This window comes from Musca vetustissima, unplaced genomic scaffold (assembly GCF_032173495.1).
Source record: "Musca vetustissima isolate MV318-11 ecotype Yass unplaced genomic scaffold, APGP_CSIRO_Mvet_v1 utg66416, whole genome shotgun sequence".
In the NCBI taxonomy this organism is placed as follows: Eukaryota; Metazoa; Arthropoda; class Insecta; order Diptera; family Muscidae; genus Musca; species Musca vetustissima.
The window spans coordinates 29581-37903 of record NW_026881963.1 but is presented as its reverse complement, the minus strand read 5'-3'; positions in this window follow the sequence as shown (position 1 = coordinate 37903).

The following is an 8323-nucleotide window of genomic DNA, read 5'->3' as shown; positions in this document are numbered from 1 at the left end:
TACGACCCCAGGGTGTGGATATTCAAAAATGGTCAGAAGAGCAGGAGGAAACATGAGGAAATTGGAGAAAATGCATTTCGAGGGTCAGCAAATTTGTTTTTATAGAAAAAAAGCGAACTGAGGTTTTGGCAATTTTTTTCTATAGAAAAAATAGGAACTTAGGTTCTGGGAATTTTTTTCTATAGAAAAAACTTCAATCTTAGTTTCCCAAAAAAAAAAACTGCGAACTGAGGTCCCGATTTTTTTCTATAGAAAACAACTGCGAACTGAGGTTCTCTGATTTTTTTCTATAGAAAAAACCTGTAACTGAGGTTCTGCGAATTTTTTTCTATAGAAAAAAAAACATGGAAAAAACATGGAACTGAGGTTCTGCAATTTTTTTTCTATAGAAAAAACTTTGAACTGAGGTTCTGCGAATTTTTTTCTATAGAAAAACACAAATGGCAATGAGGACAATTCGTTTTTGTTGCTCTGCGAATTTTTTTCTATAGAAAAAAACTTGGAACTGAGGTTCTGCGAATTTGTTTCTATAGAAAAAAACTGCGAACTGAGGTTCTCTGAATTTTTTCTATAGAAAAAAAATGCGAACTAAGGTTCTCTGAATTTTTCTATAGAAAAAAACTGCGAACTGAGGTTCTCTGAATTTTTTCTATAGAAGAATCTTCGAACTGAGGTTCTGATTTTTTATAGAAAATATTGGGGTTCTCAGAATTTTTTATAGAAAATATTGGGGTTCTCAAAATTTTTTATAGAAAATATTGGAATTCCCAGATTTTTTCCGTAGAAAAAACTTCGAACTGAAGGTCTGTGATGTTTAATACCGAACTGTAGGTCTCATCATATTTGTTTTAATTGTTCTCCCCACTTAAATTTGATTTTGAATAGTTTCCACATCATAGATAATAATTTTCTGCTTTTGCGTCCCGTGTGACGTATGACTATTGTCAGAACTTATACGCACCATATATTCCATTTATCATCTTTTGATGTTCTACAATAATTTCAATGATTTTTTCAAAATGCGTTTGAAACATTTGGAAAAGAGTAAAAAAAAAAGAAAAGAGAAAATAGCTCGATCTGAGGGTCAGCGATTTTTTCTTTAGGAAAAACTTTGTCCTAAGTGTCTCCGAATTGTTTTTCTATATAAAAAAGTCCGACCTGAGGGTCTCAGCATTTTTTTTCTATATAAAAAAGTCCGACCTGAGGGTCTCAGAAATTTTATACAAAAACATTTATGAAAGAATACTTTCAATTGTTTTCCCCGCCTCAAAATAATAAATTTCTATTTCTTTCGTCCCCTGTGACGTATGACTATTGTCAGCACGTACCATATCACATTTCTCATCTTTTGATTTTTTACATTAATTTCAATTCTTTTTTTTCAAAATGCGTTTGAAACATAAAATCATGTGCGAATGACTCCTTGGGGACTATTACGGGATAGTCCCAAAGGAACTTTAAAAGCCAAACACTTTTTGTAGCTATCACTAAAAAAAGTGATTGAAATCAAAGCCCACCCATACACTTAACACCTTTACTCAGGTGCGTGCAATACTAATTAGAAAATAAAACAACAAACAAGAAAAAGGAAATAATTTATGACTACATTTTTTATGGTTGAAAAACCCCTCACACACACACACGACTTCAAAGGATTTTATTTGGGCAACCAGGCGTTAAGGCGTCAACGTCTAGTTGTTTCGATATTTTTCAGAGGAGGAGGAAATATAAAGAAGTATAGAGAGAGGAGTGTTGTCAAAGAGATAGTAGACTCCACTTGAGGCACTATTAAAATATCCAGCAACTTTATGGACAAGAAAATAAAAAAAAAACAAAAAAGGAAAATGTTTCCCTTTTTATTCTTCCCTCTTCCTGGCAATTTTAACGGGCCAAACAGCTGCCGCTTTGCCAGGGTTTGCTGGCAAAAGTCATAAACATTCGGCAATAAACGCTTGGCCTTCTGCGTGCAAACGCTTAATCCTGCCTGTCGCACAACCTTATAAGAAGAATGCAGAAAAAATGCGAATATTAACAACACTTAGAGTATGTTGAACTTGGTGGTAGAACGTGTAATGGGAGATCGGCACAGTAACAACAACAACAATTTCAAACAATTTAACACAACATTGTTTTAAAAGTGTCATATTTTTTCCTCCATAAACAAACAAACAACAACAGAAAATATTTTTATTAATGCTGCCAAAGGATGTTTTTGTGGAAGGGGCGAGGGCCAAAAAGAGTTTTACGACAAGGACATAAACTCATTAAGATTGGCAAAGAGGGGAAAGGAACGTTTAAGGAATGCGATAAATTCTTGTAAAGATGTCCGACAGCAGCAGCGGGAGCATTGCCATAAAAACATTAATTGTTGTTTGCCATGGAACATGGGGATTTTATTTTATTTGGTATGCCACGGCGGCGTATAAGTGTTATTAATTTGTTATTCTACGGCGTATGATTAATATTCACATGTATACGCAATATGGGGTACCATATGAAAACATAGCCATTAAAGACTCAACGGGCATATTTTAGGGCATATATTTCTATTGAACAAATTTACAGGAATTCAGGATAATTTTTCTGTACGAAAAAATCACCGAATCTTTAGAAAAACGTAGACCCTCAGGTCAATGTTTTCCCATAACTAAAAAAATCTCTAAACCTTAGAAAAATTTGGAAAACCCAGGTCGATGGTTTTTCTTTAAGAAAAAACTGCAGGATCTCAACTCGATTCTTTAAAAAAAGCTTTCCGAAATTTTTCTTTAAAAAAATCCACGTATTATAGAGTCTTCAGAAAATATTTAAAAAAATATGCGCCTTACGTAGGTCCTCATTTTCTTTAAATACACACCCAACTTGTCAAAGTCTTTTGAAAATCATTGACATTAATATAAAAAATCTAGAGATGATTAATGTGATATGGTGCGTATTAGTGCTGACAATAGTCATACGTCACATGGGACGAATAGAAAGGAATTTATTATTTAGAGCCTTCAAAAACATTCTATAAAAAATCTTGGGTAGGTCCTCAAAAATTATTATTTAAAAATACACGCCTTATGTAGATCCTCAAAAAATATTCCTTAAAAATACACGCCTTACGTAGGTCCTCAAAAAATATTCCTTAAAAATACACGCCTTACGTAGGTCCTCAAAAAATATTCCTCAAAAAATCCACGCCTTATGTAGGTCCTCAAAAAATATTCCTTAAAAAATCCACGCCTTATGTAGGTCCTCAAAAAATATTCCTTAAACAATCCACGCCTTATGTAGGTCCTCAAAAAATATTCCTTAAACAATCCACGCCTTATGTAGGTCCTCAAAAATATTCCTTAAAAAATCCACGCCTTATGTAGGTCCTCAGAAAAATATTCCTTTAAAATCCACATCTTATGTAGGTCCTTTGAAATAATATTTAAAAAATCCACGCTTTGTATGTACTTCACAGACCCACAATAGTGTATTTTCTATGGAGTCGGGGCTGTCTTTGATTTCAATCACTGGTTCTACAACAAATGTCAGGTTTTTAAGGTTCCTTTGGGAGTTTGTAATAGTTTTCCCAAAGTATATTTTTTACTACTTTTAGGTTTCAAAGCCTTTCGGAAATCATTGACATTAATATAAACAAAACTAAAGATGAGAAATGTGACATGGTGCGTATTAGTGCTGACAATATTCATACGCCACATGGGACGAATAAAATTGAAATTTTGTATTTGAAGGGGGAAAGGCTATTCAAAGAATTATTTTGCAAATTTCGAATAGATTTTTGTGTTAAGGAAACCAAAAATTAGAATTAAAATTTAATTGAACTCATAGTCTTAATTTTTTTCTAGAGTCTGGCGTTCTCGGAATTTTTTTATATGAGGGTTCCTAATTGTTTTCCAGTTTTTTTTTCTATTGACAAAGAATCGTACACACTTGAGTAAAGGTGGACTTTGCTAATGAGATATTGCCGTAAAAACCCAAAGGAGTCTTTTCAAATGTCTTTTATTTCAAAATCATTAAAATGTGACAGGGTGCGTATAATTACTGACAATAGTCATACGTCACATGGGTCGAAAAATATACATTTTTTATTTGAAGGTGGAAAACTATTCAAAGAATTCTCCCACAAATTTAGAAAACAGAACTCAGTTCCAAGTATTTTCTATTGAAAACAATTGTTCAAAACCTCAATACCCAATTGTTTTGTGGAAAAAAAATCGACGGATCTCAAGTTCATGTTTTTTGTTTTTTAGACACTTGAGTAAAGGAGTAAAGCTGGATTTTAATAATGGGATATTGTAATAAAACCAATGGTTTCATGTCTAATATCACAAAATCACAATTAATGCTCAAATCAAAAATTGAAAAAAGAGATATGGTGCGTATAAGTACTGACAATAGTCATACGTCACATGGGACAAAAAAATATATACATTTGGTATTTGAATTGGCAAAAACTATTCAAAAAATTCTCAAAAATTTTAGAGTTGAGAAAACAAAGAAGTGAAATAAAAATTACATTGAACTAATGGTCTCAATTGTTTCCAGAGAAAAATATCGGTCTGAGGTTTTCTGATTATTATTTTTTTTTTTTTTTGGTTTTCACCCTTCCAAAATTTCCAAATGCCATTAAAAATATTATTTCCAAAGTTTGTTATGGTGTGTCTGTCTTTTCCCAGGAACATTTTTTAATTTTCATTTTCCTGGTAATAGAAATATCATCTCTATCCTATTATGGCTTAAGAAGATTATTATCCTTTTATCTGACATTTGGTTGGTTGTGTTTGTTTGTCTTTATTTTATTATCCATAATCTTTAACATTTCTATTATTAAATTTTTATAGTCTTTCCGAGAAAGTCATTAGTAAGCTATACGCACGTACACACTAAAACACACAGCGAGGGGGGAAGAGTTCTTAAATGTGTTAAAAGGATAACAGAATCCTTAAATGTGTTTTGTGCAAAAGGTGGGGGAAATATTCTGGTTTTCTGTTTTAAGTGTTTATGTTTAGGCCATTATCACAGCTATTTGTTTTATTATTACTATTCTGCTGCTTTTTGGAAATATTTATCTTGTTTGCCACATTTTCCCTTTCTCTTCCTCTACCCCTCCCTCTATTACTATGACCCACTCTGTTACACCATTTTTTACGATTGTTGTCTATTTTTTGACAAAATGCCAACTTAGGAAATTATGAATAGACCTATCTTCGGAAAGCCTACCATTCTGCCTGCCTGCCATTACATGTTGCTTTCCATTCCATTTGTTGTTGCTGTGAAAAACAAGATAAGCGGGTAAAACAAATCTCATTTAAAACAATGAATGAATAGATAGATAAATAGACATTTCAATGGATGTCCTTGATGATGATAATAACGATGCTACTAAAAAAAAGAAAAAAAAATAGTGAACATCAAATAAAAGATAACGGGGCAACAAATTGCCGAACAAATAATGATGGCTAATAGTCGAACAATAGTGGAAGGACCTAAAATAAATATTGGTTGGTGGCCTTGGAAGGAAACAAATTCAAATATTTTACTTTAAATTGCCTTCCAACTACATTACTTAGACAAAGTCGAAAATGAGGATAACAAAATGTTTGGCCTTGATGGAGAAAAATAAAATTCACATTAAATCTTCTTTAAATATAAAAATACAATAATTTGAATGAAACATGTTTGGAATAATAAAAATTATGCTTTTAAATTTCCGTCAAATGTTCTTCGGTATGATATCGACTATGATATTTTCTTTACTAACGATTTTTCATCTTTAAAACCTCTAAATATTCCTCTCTCTTTAAATTCCCTTTAAATCTTCACTTTGAAATTTTGTTTAAATCCCCAACACTACTTCTTTCAGCCTTTGGCCAGGCCTTCGCACATTCCTACCTTTACAGCATTTTCTTCTCTCAGTCTCTTAAAGTCCTGGTATTTGTCATTATGTCAATTAACTCTGAAAGCTATCATCCCTCTTTGATGGTGGTGTAGGTTTGTATACCGGCTCATGTATGCGTAAGTCCTTTCTAATGGTCTTAAGGAATTAAAAGCAGTACACTCGAGGAAATATTTTCATTCATTTGAATACCAATTAAAGCAAAATTTCAAAATCTTGTACGAAGGCGTATAAGTGTTGACAACAATCATACGTCACCTGGAATCCGTATTAAATATAAACATCGAGGAGAAATTAAACTCCGAAATGTCTTTAAAATTTATTTTCCAAAGAAACACTTCATAAAATAAATTCCGAAGGTTCACAAACAAACAATACGCAAAATATGACTCTTTTTCATGTGGAATATAAGGGCGTATGATGCCTGTCAGTACTTATACGTATGGGCCGCAAAATATTAAACCAAACTTTTCACTGAATATGAAATGACCTCAAAGATTTCCTGCATTAAGATAGAAGTTCTCTGAGATAATTTACTTGTAAAGGCGTATAAGTGTTGACAACAATCATACGTCACCTGGAATACGTATTAAATATAAACATTGAGGAGAAATTAAATTCCGAAATTTCTTTAAAAATAATTCTCTTCATAAAATAAATTCCGAAGGTTCAAAAACAAACAAAACACAAAATACGACAATTTCTCATGTGGGACATAAGGGCGTATGATGCCTGTCAGTACTTATACGTATGGTCCCCCAAAATATTAAACTACACTTTTCACTGAATATGAAATGACCTCAAAGATTTCCTGCATTAAGATAGAAGTTCTCTGAGATAATTTACTTGGTAAAATGGGGTATATGATTGCTTTTAGTTGGGGGCATGGGAGCGGATGACTGTTGTCAGTACTTATACGTAAGGTCTACAAATATTGAAGTGACATTCTGAAGAATTTTTTTTTATGGATTTTGGATGATATGATTGCTTTTAGTTGGGGGGCATGGGAGCGAATGACTGTTGTCAGTACTTACACGTGACTTATGCGGAATTTTCTTTTGGATTATTGTAAAAGACGTGCTATGAATGAATACCTTCTACTAAAACTAAATGGCTTAAAACTTTCAATAATTATACGTATGTTTTTTTTAATAGTATTCTGTGCCTTCCAATGAAATTAAAATGGTTTCAAAGATCATCTGGAATAAGTGTAGAGGTTCTCTGAGGTTATTTATTTTGTAAAATGGGCCGTGTGATTATATTTAATTCGGAATATACTGATTGTTGTCAATACTTATACGTACGATATTAATATGAGGTCAAGTTTTAAATTCTTATTTTACCGTTTGTAGATGGATGTGTTCTTTTTTCCTTAAAGCACTTTTTTATATTCTTTCTTCATTTTGTATGACATTTCTTTGTCCTTAACTAAAGATCCATTATTCCTTAAAAAAATTTGACCTTTTAGGTAAAGTAGAGGTTCTTTGATGCAAGCTAGTGTGTAAATGGGGCCGTATCATTGCATTTAATGTGGGACACATTGGCGTATGATTATTGTCAGTACTTATACGTATTAAATAAATTTGATATGAGAAACGGATTCTATTTCTTATTTTACCATTTAATACCAGAAGTCCTCTATTTTTCCCATATATTATTTTTTAATATTCCTTCGAAACCTCTTTTTAAATTCCAAACTTTGAAAATAATCCTTTGAATCACATTCTTTAAAATTCTTTCTGTTACAATTCCAACTGAAATATTTTTTCCAGTGTAAAATTTACCTTAACATACTACCTCTGAACACCACCAACACCATGTATCTGTATCTGGATGATGATGTTGCTTTTGTTGTTTGTATTTGTGCCCAAGCCCAGGAGACTTAGGAAATGAATGTTGATCGCCTCTGAACAGCCGAAACATTGTTATTGATGGTCTTTGGTACTCAATACCAGCAGTAGGATATGTTGGGTATTTTCCCCTCATATTCTACCGAGTCTGGTCTGGTCTACAACATTAGTTCCCGTTAAATTTTGGGTTGATGCTTAGGGAAAAGCCGAAGTGAGGCGGTATGTGATGTGATACTACAAAACCATTTGCTTTGTATCTGCTTGCAATGAATTGCAAATATTTTGCCCTTCACATCACACCTGAATGGTATGACACCTATTGGAAAAAATCCTTTCAAAAAGGAACCCTGTAAAACCATTAAGTTTGAAGCTTTTAAAGTTAATGAAGTCTCTCAAATTTTGTGTAATCTTATGGATATACAAGACAATCGACATTTTGTGTCGGATTTTAGTTTCAAAGGAAAACCAAAAGGTTTTTTCTTTTTGTAGGTAGATTTCTGTATGGTTCATTGAAGTTTCGTCCTTAAAGTCTCTTCATGTGAGTAATGAAAACATTTACCTTTTGCCTTGTATTTGATTCGAA